Here is a 13,446-nt window from a genome sequence, read left to right on the forward strand (position 1 = left end):
AAAAAAAAAAAAAAAAAAAAAAAAACAGAAACAGAATAAAAGTTTAAATGTTTTAGAAACATTCAAGGAAGTAACAAAGGCCATATTTTCCTTTTACTATGCACAAGGAATTTCTATTGAAGTCAATGGGGTTTTACATAAAAATCAATGGCAAATTATGGTCCTTAATGAAAGAGGAAATTATAATTATAGCGCTGCTGGTAGCATCACTATAGTTAAGGCTGAGCAGTCTTTTCCATTATCACTTGTCAACATTTAATAGCTCGGCTCCTTTGAGTCCTACTTGGCTGAAACATGATATACAACTCATCAAGCTGGATGTAATTAGTTATTATTATTGTTATTACATAAACAAATATTTTAATCAGTAAAGTATTTTTTAATTATAAAGCTTAAAGAGAATTTTTTTTCTTAGTAGCAGGTGCAGGAGTGGGAAAAGGGAGAAATAAGGAGACATGCTTAAAAGAAGGTAAATTGAATTTGGCAGGTTCTTCAATTGGAATCACTCATTCTCCTTTGATTGTAGGTACCAATGTGGCCTGCTATGTATTTGAATCTCCTGGAAAAGCAACACTGTGTAAGACTGAGGGAAGGCCATGCCCTGGCTCCTCTCAACCTGTTTTTCTATTGCATGTACAATGCAATTAAATTATTCTATGTTCATGTGCAATGCAATTAAATGGCAACATACCACAAGATTCCTAGAACTTCTCATGACTCACTCTACAATGCCAGTCTTGCTTTACTGAATAAAAGTGTATCATCCTTGGCTTCTCTATGTTATAGTGTCACTCAGTCTGTACAAATGCATAACTTAGTTATGAATAATCTTACATCAGATCTTCTTGATAGAGCCCAAAGGGTTTTTATGACTATGTTGTGACTGCCCTTTTACTCACCCATGTGTGTGGTACCCAGATATTGATAATAATGATGGTTATTGCATGTCATGCACAGATGAAGAAACTTGAGCAGCAAAGTTGTTTTTTGTTTGTTTGGTTTTTTTTGTTTGTTTTTCTTTTAGCTGTGTTTGCACTCAACACTAGAGTTTTCTGGCAAATGCAAAGGCCACCTGTGGCTTTTTGGCAATATTCTTGGACAATGGATGGATCACATAAATAGAATGTGAAAGGAAAAGGAAAATGACACTTGTAAAGTACGTATTATGTTCATTGTGGACTTAACCTACTGCTATGGTTTGAATGGTGGTATTCCCTCCAAAATTCATGTTGAAACTTCATCCCCAGTGCAACAGTATTAAGAGGTGTGACCTCCGGCAGCGATTGAGTCATAAAGACTCTGCCTCCATGAATAGGATTAGGTTCGTTTACAAAAGGACTTGGTGGAGGAAATTTACACCTTTTTACACATTCCATTCCTTTCAACACAGTATTTCTTCCCTCTGGAGGATGCAGCAACAAGGCACCATCTTGGAATCAAAGGGCACCTCCCACCAGATGCAAAATCTGCCAACTCCCTGGTTTTGGACTTCCCAGTCCTCAGAACTGTGAGAAATAAATTTGTTTTTGTAAACTGCCCAGTCTACAGTATTTTCTTATAGTAGCACAATGAACTAAGATACTTACATCACCTCATTTATTCCTTATAACATCACTCATGTGTGGTATTTCATTTTATTCACAATTTATGGAGAAGCAAGACGAAATTCAAAGAAATTAAGTGCTTTTTTTTCCCAGATGGTTCAGCTACTAAGTGGTAGAGATCAACTTTGATCTTAGGCTTATCAGACATGTTCAATGTTCATCCTATTTTCCTTCTTCCTCTCCAAATCCACACACTCGTTCTCTTTTCAACACTGCTCATTAGTACTTTGGTCCCCTTCTTTCAGAGAAACTGCTCTAATCAGGTCCACCAACATCCTCCACTGCCAAATCCAGTGATCATCACTCTGTCCTCATCCTTCATAACCTCTCAGCAGTGTCCAAAGCAATAGGCCTCTTTTTCCTTCTTGAACTCCCCTCTGCTCTTCACTTTCATATTGTACACTATTCTGTTGTAAGGGTTCTTCTGGACTCACTGACAGTTTCTTCTTGGTGCCCGTTGATGGCTCCTCCTTCCTCATTCAGCCTTTACAAGTCCTTTCTTTTCTTTTCTCTGCTCATTCCTTCCTTGAGGGCTCCCATATAGTGCCATAGCTTTTCATCCATCTCTGTGCTGCTGACCACACTATAACCCACATTCTCTACTGACATGTGGACTTGTACATATAACTGCTTATTCAATAATTCCACAACATGTCCAGAATAAACTCTCACTGCCTTCTCATCAGAAAAAAACCACTATTCATTTCCTATTTTCTCATTTGAAATACACCACCCTTATTATAGTTGTTGAAACCAAAATGCAATGCTTCATTTCTCTTTCCCTTGCCTTCCACTTATAATCCATCAACAAGACTTGATGATTCTGCATCTAAAGAATATCTGAAATCTACCTACTCCTGCTAGCACCAGTGTTCCAGGTTTGCAATTTCCTCCTACCAGAGCTCCCAGTTTCTACTCCATTTAGTAGACAAAATTATTATTTTTTAAACATAAGTCAGATCAAGTTACTTTCAGGCTTCAAAATGCCCCAAATAAATATCAAGTTACATATACACACACACACTCCAAAATCTTCTCATAATCCTTATGATAAAATCCACATTCCTTTCTGTGTCTTCATCATGACCTCACTATCCTCATTTTCCTTCCGTATCTGTCTCACTCACACTCTACACCAGACATGTTGGCCCTAAGATTGTCCTGAGTGCCTCAATGCCCCCACAAGCTGGATGCCACCTCCACACCTCAAAGTTTTTGCACTTGCTGTTTACTCTGCAAAGAACACCTTGAATTTTGGGTAACTGGTTCCCCTTCGTGATTGATTTCTCAACCGTCAACTCCTTAGAGAGGTTTTCCATAATAAGTCTTACAATGCTGTTATGTACGTAAGTCTAAAATACGTATTACCTGGGACTTTAAGCAGATATTGTGCAGGGTGACAGCATGGTCATGTTCTGGTGGACACTCTCTTCCCGGCTTGTAGATCGCCTCCTTCTTGATGTATGATCACATGGCAGAGACAGAGAGAGAGAGCATTGATGTCTCTTCATCTTCTCATAAGGACAGGAGTTCTATCGAATCAGGGCCCTTATGACTTCATTTAACCATAATTGCCTCCTTAAAAGCCCTATGTCCAATATATTCACATGGTACATTAGGACTTCAACATAAATTTTGAAGGGACACAATGCAGCCCATAGCAGCCCTGATAGAAACACTTCGCCATGCCTGGTATATAATAAGGATTATGGTCTTTCTACCCCATCATTATTGCCTGTCTATCTGACACAGGTATTTTACTGATGTTTAATTTAATGTTTAACAGAGTATACATTCATTTTCCATAAAAAGTGTTACACAGGTGGAGAAGATTCATTTTAGGAATAGTCATTATGTGGGCTAAAAAACACCAGTTTTTAAATTTTATAACATTCTCACTTTTGTTCTTTCTTCAAAATAAATTGTTAGAACAAGAGGGACAAAACTCTAAGGGTGAAATAAACATAGTTCCTTGTGTTTCATACTTATGCTAGATGAAAATGTAAAAATTAGTAGTAATAATAATCAGAAAACTGTTTTAGAAGGCTTAAAGGAAGAGAGCAGATTAGTAGTGGAGGAGTAAGAAGGCTTTTTCCAACACACACACACACACACACACACACACACACACACACACACACACCTTATTTTCTCTGCCTTATTTAGCAGTAATGCTCATCAAATTTTTAAAAACCAGTTTACAAAATGTATTTTTAAAGTCTTAAAATGTCCTAAGAAATGGAAAGACAAAATAAAAGATTACTCTTTAATAACCAAGGCCTATATTGTTCATCTCTAAAGGAATAGCCAATTAAAATGCAATAGGTACATCTATGGAATAATGTTGCAATTGGAAGCAACAGCAACTTCAGTGTTTCTTAGAAACCTGATATTGAGTGAAATGAAAGAAACAAAGAAATCAACAACATAACACTATGTACAAAAAATAAAAATCTATATCTTCACAAAACACTACATATTTTATAAGTGTACACACATATACTGCCAAGCATAAACATCAGATGCACGCGTGTCAATACCTGTAGAGGAGATGAGCACTGAAGTCTAGGAAAAAGGGAAAAATAAAAACTAGAGATGAATAAGCAACCAATGACATCGGGAGTGTAACCAGGAGTGTAAGTGGCCCAGATATTTGCATTTGAGATAGAATGAAAAGAAAGAAGAAAGAGAGGGAGAAAGAAAAAAAGCTATAAGGATGGAAGTGGGAAAATAATGATGGTAAATATAATTCTCTTTTGATCTCATCATTTCTTTAAGTTTTGGGGCTTTGTGCTCAGGGGATCCTTCTTAAGTGTGAACTAAGTCATAGCAGTAGCTCAGCGTGCTAGGATCACAGAGGCAAATAGTGCAAGCTTAAACAGACGCGGGAGGCATAAAAGTAAGGAGCTGCCAAAGTGTCCTTGTTTCTTTCACTGAAACTTCAAGTCTATCCTGACTTATTTATGCCATCTACTGGTCCTTTCAATTACTTGTCTTTCCAAAACTCACTCTTGCTTTTTGACTTGAGCAATTTTACAATTTTGCAGGAGAAAGTGCAGAAAGTCTTTTCACTCAAGTACTGAATTTCTTGCTAAAGATACCTGCACTGAAGCAACGTTTTGCCCTCATACTGGTATGTTCTAAGTTTTTTCTTTGTTAGTGAAACTCTGCTGAATTAATTCCTTTGTTAGAAGTACTCTTTCCGGGAAAAAGAGGATGTGGTTTCCAAAAAAGGTAAAAAAAAAAAAAAAAAAACAACCATCTCCCAATCTACTATAAATATCAGTACTGATTTTCCTTCTCCAAAGCTGGAAACTTGCCTTGGAGTGGAAGTATTCTTATGTTCACCTAAAATGCATTTGTAACACATTCTCATTTGAGTTTAAAACTTTTGCATGAATTGATTATTATTTGGGGGAGGAATTTTTAAGGTGTTTTTTTTTTAATTCTAGTGCACATTTCTGCACTATAACAATCTGATTCACAGTTGGATGTGTATTATCATATGCCTTTATTATTTTATTGCCATTTCTCCTGCCTTTCTTTTTTAATTTCCTCATTTATCAGACTATCCTCTGATTTGACTCCTCAAGAGATGACAAATGTCAGTATTTTAATGCCGTTTCAGCCCGACAGCCAGTCACTTACTTTCTCACTGATGATCCAATTGAACGTATGCAGGAATCCAGTCAAGTTTTATACCAGTCATAAATAGAAGTCATTCATTAACAAGTGTAAAATTTCCAACAAGAACAAAAAAATCCTATCTCATTCCACATTCCCTTCTTGACAGAACCGTGAGTCATATTGAATAATTTCTCATTCATGTTTAGAATCTATCACTCTGAAGGAGAAAAATCAAGCAAGCTATTTCTGGAGCAAACACTGAGAATAAGCACTAAATTGACAAGCCATCCTTTCTTGACAAGGTGGATATTGAGCAGCTGAAGTTAATTCCAAAAACAGTTTTTCCTCAGAGTATTTCTTCCACATCCTATATGATCATAATGCCTTTTTATTTTTTAAGGAAAATAGTACTGAATCTTTTGGGGACTCTGAATATCAGGGAAGACTTGAAACTCCAAGGCAGTGGTCAGAAATCTACAGACCCAGGCAAAATCTGCCCTACCACCTATTTTCATAGAGCATAAGAGCAAAGAGTGGATTCTACACTTTTAATGGTGAAAACAACTCAGAAGAAGAATACCATTACATGATGCATGAAAATATTAAATTTAAATTTCAGTGCCCATAAAGTTTTATTAGAACACTGCCATGCCCATTTATTTACTGTTTATCTCTGGCTGCTTTTATAATAAAACAGTAGCACTAAATAGTTGCACCAGACACTACCTGGCTCACAAACCTGCAAATATTTACTAACTAGACCTTACAGAAAAAAATTATTAACCCTGTGCCCTAAGTCAAAACTGATGAAATAGAGGCTAGGTGCTATGAAATCCTTAGTAGAATTGTAGCCAGAGGCCCCAGTGAATGGATTTCCAGGGAAAACAGGAGAACAAATGCAGCCTGTCACCCCTGAAAACCCATTGGTCTTGTTTTCTCATACATTTAATCCTTTCCTCATCAGATGCTGGGCTCAAGAATTTTGAGTTTCCCTTATTTCTTTTCCAAGACTCACCTTGAACTACACAAAAAGATAAACAGGCTTATACTAGATATTTCACATGCAAATCTTGACTGGTTTCTGGCACTCTGTGAAGGCTAATTCTATTAGGTTGGTGTAAAAGTAATTGCGATTTTTGCCCTTACTTTCAATAACAAAAACAGCAATTGCTTTTGTACCAGCATAATAACTAGAAAGCTCCAAGGGTATCCACAGAAAAGAAGCTGAGAATTTTCAGAAGGAATCTTTATTCATTTTATAATACAATGAGGGCAAGAGCCTAACAGAAAGGCTCTGTTCTCTATGGTTTCCTTTACTTCAAAATCCTGTTCATGAAGTCATGAGTTAGCTCCTTGATGGCTCTGAATTTTTTACGGTTTTTATATCACTAGCCAAGTAAGACTAGAGTAAGCTTTTAGTCTCTGCTTTTGTTTAGCTTTTGACTTTGAAAACTGTTAATCAGCAAATGCCTCAAGGAGTAAAAGTTGCAGAGAAAGAGGAGCTCAACTTGGTGTATTTTTAATTTTTCGTCTTTCTTTCTTTTTTTTTTTTTTAGACAGAGTCTCGCTCTGTCGTCAGGCTGGAGTGCAGTGGCGCGCAAGCTCAGCTCACTGCAAACTCCACCTCCCGGGTTCAAGGGATTCTCATGCCTCAGCCTCCTGTGTAACTGGGATTATAGGCACGCGCCACAACACCCAGCTAATTTTTGTATTTTTAGGAGAGATGGAGTTTCATCATATTGGCCAGCATGGTCTCCATTTCCTGACCTCGCGATCTGCACGCCTCCGCCTCCCAAAGTGCTGGGATTACAGGCGTGAACCACCACACCAGGCCAGCTTGATATATTTTTCTTATTTCTGGTTCCCTCAGTTCTTCTCTAGTGCTATGAAAGAGCTGTTTTGTTTTATTTGTTCTTTAAAAAAATTGCATACAGTTTTTATTGTTTATCCCAAGATAGGAAATTTGTTCGGATGTAAACTGCTCTCTTAAAATCAGAAGGGGAAAATGTTTTCTCTCTTTTAAAAAGTAAATGGTCTCCACTATTTTTTCTACTAGAATCGCCAGATAATAACTCTACTTAATTCCAACAAAAAGCCACCTTAGCCTGGAAATCCTGGGAAATGTCTTCATGGTATAAAGAATATTTTCACTGAATGTCAAAAGGATGCATTTTACAGTTCTGAAGATAATACAATTGTGTGGCACAGAAGAGTCCAAAGTATGGCCTACATAGAAACAGAATTGTGTTCCAAAGACATCTTTAGAAGATGAAATGTCTTTGAGAGACTGTGTGAATGTGCAATGACTACTTGGGTCTGAATTGCCATTGGATACCCCCAGTGTCCTTTCTATCATGGTTCCATTGCAGATACAGTTTTGCTCCAAAGTACTCAAAACCAAATTACTGCCATCTTTCACTTTTTATTGTTGTCCTCTGCTATCCATAGAATGCTCATTTTCCGAAATTGGAAAAGTGGCAAACCCCAGCGTGAGATTTGTTGATTTCTTAAAAGCAGGCCTTGCTGTAAGCAACACATAGGCAGTGCAGTATTCTGACTCATGAATAAAGCAAAAACTGTAAAAACTCTTTAATTATATATAGAGATTATTAACTTGAAATAGATTCTGCAACACATAATAACTTCATAGACTGAATACAGCTGATAATATTCTAATAGAGCAATAGGCCTGTACATGATGAAGTTTTTTTCAAAGAAATCACAAGGCTGAACATTCATTAGACTGTAAAAAGAAGAAAATCAACCAACAAAGAATGGCTAATGAAACACAAAGGACAATTTGGCAAGATTTTGGTGTTTCAGGGAGAAAAAGAATCCTCAAACAAAATCTCACAGAATGTAATTAACAAGATGGGTTTGTGGAACATTGGCAAGATTCAAAGCATAAACAGAGAAACTTCTCCTGATGCTGAGAATCTAATTGCTGTGGTTCTTCATTTACTATTCAGGCTTTTGCTTTCAGTGTGTCCTTAAAACTCACTTATTTTACTTTCCTCTCTCTAGATGTTCCTTAAAATCATTTAAATGAATTCAATAATCACTGTTAAGTATGATATTGTGTTCCATGGTATCAAGTAAACTTACAGGCAGACATTCTACCATGGATAAGATACTACAAAAATGAATGAAGTCTCTATTTTGAAGAGCTTCAGTAGAAATAGAGACAATGGACAGAGTAATTAGACTAAATTTAAATGAATATTGTGTAATGTTGCATGGGTTTGTAATATACATAAATTAAAATACTGTTGAGTGAAAAAAGCCAAACGCAGAAGAGTGCAAACATGTTTCTATCCATATAAAGTGTAAAAACTTTAACTAATGTAGGGCATAGAAATCATAATACTGGGGGGATGGGTCATGACTTGGAGGAGACACAACAGAGGCATCTCAGGGGTGATAATTATATGGGTTTGTCTGACTTCGAATAAAATCACTGCTCTGTACAATTATGATTTGTGAACAACTCTTTAAGTACACTATATTTAATTATTGTTCTATACTTGGAATAGTGAATTTTTAAGTTTCTTAGTATCAATAGCAGATAATAGGAAAATGTCATACAAATGATTGTCATTGTTCTGCGGGAAAAAAACAAACTCATCTGCTCTGAAAATGTAAATATCTATAGACCATGATCTTTTGACAATTTTAATTTATGCCTTATGTGAATGCCATCAAGGACCAGATCTTTTTACCTTGATGTCTCCATTTCCTAGCACAATATCAGGCTGAGCATTTGTCAGACATGGATGAGTCTCATGCTTTGCCTTTTTCTAGAGATGTCAAATTTTTTCAGCCTTGATTTTCCATTTCTTTCAAGGGGACAGGTAGAATGCATTGATCAGGTCCCAGACCTGTCATCCCAGCTGTCTGGTACAATTCCAATGCACACCATATGTAAGTCTCTAAAACGCCCTATTCCAAAGGCCGTGGACAAAGTAATTAGGCCAAATGAGGTCAGCAGGAATAAAGTGTCAGGGCTGTAGCCACCTGTAACACTGCTCATGTCCTGGGCCCACCTCAGCAGAACTCAGAGTGATATGCAGCATGTGGATTACAGGAAGCAAAGCCACCGTGCTCAAGGGTCCAGAAGGTAAAGGTAGCTTATGGCCTTGCTCTGTCATATGGGAATGCTGACTGGAGGGAGCTGGTCTTATTATCTGGCAGTGATGCTTTTTCTAGTTTCTTGGCTTACCTTCATCTCACGCTAGAAGATGGGCTAGCTTGAAAAGCAGTGGAATTGGGGATTTGATTTGAGGAGTCCTTGAAAAATTTCAGCCAAAACTATTTCTTCCAGGCTGAACTATTTTTGGAGGTGTGTTTATCTGGGTTCTTAATGGCATTTCCTTAGTAAAAAATACTCTCTTCAAAACAAGCCCTTGGTGAAAAAAAAAATTATATATATATATATATATATATATATATATATATCCTTGATCCAGAGGGAAAGACACTCTTCCTGCTTTTAAGCCTTCATTTGAAAAGTGGGAACAATAATAGTTCCTATCTCAAGAGCTCTTGGGAAGGATAATTAAGGTAATATTTTTATAGCATTTATCACACAAAAAGTGCTATTGTTGGTATTATTCTTTTCAAAGATCTAAAAGGAAATGGTATGGCCTAAGTGCTAGGTGCTAAAAGATGGAGTGACCATAACAAGGCAGGAGGAAGAGAGAGATGAAGAAATATAAAATGAAAACATTTCAAATAAAAAGTCCTACTTTATGGTTTTGCTTTGATTGGGCTCTTTCTGAAGCATTTTCACAACTCCAGCTAGGAAACAGCACAACAAGACAGCAGGTCACCCCTTTGATACTTGATAAAACTCTTCTTAATGATTCATTTTTTGGAAAGATTCCAGTGATGGAGGTTGTTTTGTGCATCTAAGATTCTGCCTAATTCTCTACCTGTTTGCATATCCAAGTACTTTTTGACAGGCACTTGGGAAAGAATAAGTAAACAATGAATTTCTTTAGGTATTTTAAATTTCATTTCAGTATCCATTGATGGCTTTCCTTGTCTTTGATTTCGGTGAGGGGATTTGACTACCCTGAAGCAGCATATAAGTTAATAAGTAACAATTAAAAAGAGAACATGGGATACAATTAGCCCTTGTGAGTCTTTGTCTTATAATCCTGTATATTATTCTAAATTTCTGCAATGTATTCATAATAACTGGCATTGAGGGAAAACAACAATAATAAACGTTGTGCAGGGAAAATAACATTGTTAATGTATTGTTGTTTTATGACTTATACTGGCTCTTAATGCAAGTGATTCCTTTTGTAACTAATAGCAAAAAAGAGAAAAGATAAAATTGGCAGCTGAACAGAGCCACCTAGCCATCATCCAGATCAACAACCACTGATGAGGCTTCCCATGCCTGCACTAAGATGCTGCCCTAAGATGATTCTTTCTCTGCAGTCGTGTTCCCAGCCTATCCAGCCCTTCTCTCACCTACAGCTCCCCCATCTTTCTTACTATCTGCTTGGTCTATCCTTCTCCTTTCCTCCCCACTGCACAGGTCTCATTGCCAATGACAAGCTTTTCTCTTCTTGGTCACAGAGACCTAGCCTGGTGAAAGTAATGAAATGGTATTCTCACTTCTCTGGATGTACAATCTTGCCATTTGAGCTCATAAATGATAAACTGGGACCCATTACAGATACTGGGTACATTTGGTAATTTTAAATGATGTATGAAAACAAAATAAATATGATTGATTTTAAATCCTACTTTGACTCTACTTAGCTGCAAATTGTGATAAAACTTGTTTTGAATAGAAAACCAGAGGAAGGTGAGATAAAAGTCACAGAGAGATGATTTGCAACTTACAGGTTGCCAGTCTTTATTCCAGTACTTTTTTCATCTCCAGCTCATCAATGATACTTTCCAAATCAAGTTATATTGCTTAGAACTTCATGTGTTACAAGTTTATACTTTACAGAGTTTTAACTATTTATCTTATATTTGCAAATATTTACATCAGGATTTTTATAGTTGTAATATCATAGAATTTCAGACCTAGAAAGGAGCCTAGAATTAATCCTGTGAAGTTCAACCCCTTTATTTCACAAATAAAAAGCCCAAATCTTATAGGAGTAAGAAAATTAGCCTCAAATCACAGGGCTACTTACCGATAGAGAACAATGTTGAATCTAGGCTTCCAAAGTCACGTTTGAATGCTATGCTCTTCAGACTCTAGAATCTGCAACAATGCCCTGCACAGTGGAAAATCTCATGAATCATAATCACGAAGATTGGAAGGAATCAATTTTCTTGACTATGAATAGTTGTTCATCCTTGTAACTTACCACTTGCACAACTTTAGGATAAGTATATTTTCATTGCATATGGAGTAAATAGAAAATGTAGCTTAGATGAGAGCTAAATGTTTTAAAAACAAAATATGCCTAGAAAGGTAGCAAAATAGGAACGGTAAATGAGAGAGCCTCCAAAACCCAGAGCCTGAGACTCTGAAAGAATATCTCAAGTTTGTGGAAACTGCAGAGTAATTGCAAGTTTCTAGATACTGTGATATTGGAATGACTGACAGAAATCTGAATGTTGAAGTACATGTCCTTGCATTCCTATGATGCCATCAGGTTATATCATTTTAATCCAAGCTGGGCACTCAATAGCTCTGACTGACATCTCTAAAGGTATAGCCTCACCATCCCAGTAATCATTATGATCAAACTTTGTACAGAACTGAACTTCCTAAGGCACAGGCCATGGAACATGGATTTTCAATAAATAATGTTATTGAATAGGTGAATTATCTCTTCCAAGAGTACTAGGAAAATTTTTATTTGACATACTGGGAAATATGTACTTTGAAGCTACATCTGCAGATACCAACCAACCCTAACATTTGTGCTAATGAATCAGCCTCCATTCTTATTAAAGAAAACTGCACCAGCTATTCCTTTCTGATCCTCTGTGTCCTTGTCTTGAAGATGAGATAAAATTGTCCCTGTATTTAGAAGAAAATAATTTTCCAAAAAAAATGAATGCACTTATTTTTATAAACAACTTTGAGTTGCAACAGTGATGATAGAGTCTCCAAAAAGAGTGAAGACAAAATCTTGACATCTATTGCAGCTTTAACCTCTCCATGCCTAGAGGAGAAATTCTTTTTTCCGCCATCTATGATCTGAAGGAAGTTCTCCGTGGTACCCAGGAAAATATAATACATGCCATGGTCCCTGGACTGGGAGTGGGGGCATACCATATCAGGTAATGTCTCATGGGACTGGCTCATAGCCTTAGATCGTGGGGCACACCTGCTCTCTGTGGTGACTCTTCAGGGTGCAGTGCTGTCAGGGGAGCAGAGTATCATCAGGGATGCCAACTAAAGAGAGGCTTTCTTGAGAATGGGACTGTTTGAGGTATGGCACTTTGGGACTAAATCTGGCCACTGCCACCCTCAGCATTATCAGAATTTGTGAGAGAGAAGGAGCCACTTATTGGGTACTGGAGTTAGAGAGCAGCCCTGTCTACATATGTGAAGAGGAACCCAATGGTCAACAGCTTCAGCAGGTCACATTCTGAGGCACCCAGAGAATCTATCTGGAACTCATACTCTTAAAGGAAAAGTTGACTCTGTTGTACGTAAGTTCAGACAAAGATGAGCATGCATATGTGTGTGCACGTGTGTGTTTGTGTGTTGTGTTGTGTGTGTGTGTGTGTGTGTGTGTTTATGTGTGCTAGGATTGTTATTTCAACCTGTGTTATTTGCTTCTTTATCCACTCAGGCTGGCAGGGCCTGGGGAAATACCTATAATACCTAGATTAATTGAAAATATCCAGTAACCTAATTATCCAGCCTTTTAATAATAGATGCTTGAATATTTAATTTCCACATAGGTAGTGTGTGTTTTCTATAAGTAAAATTTCTCTGGTGGGAAAAAATGGCTTTTATTTTTTACTATTCAGTTAGATCTACTTCTTCCACAATTTTTAAGCCCCCATTATTTTTAACAGAATCTTAACAGATATCTCATGTTTTATTTTCAAATTGAAAATAAAAAGGCAAGATTTTTTAACATGCAGCCTGAATGATTTAAAACTCTTGGAAAGAAACTTTAGAGCCTTAAATTTATTATAAGTAATGAACTACTGAAAGGAAGAAAATGATACTGTATACTTCAAATATTTCTAGTACTTCAAAATACAATAATTTGATGGG

The sequence above is a fragment of the Cebus imitator genome, unplaced genomic scaffold (genome assembly GCF_001604975.1).
Source record: "Cebus imitator isolate Cc_AM_T3 unplaced genomic scaffold, Cebus_imitator-1.0 Scaffold3, whole genome shotgun sequence".
In the NCBI taxonomy this organism is placed as follows: domain Eukaryota; kingdom Metazoa; phylum Chordata; class Mammalia; order Primates; family Cebidae; genus Cebus; species Cebus imitator.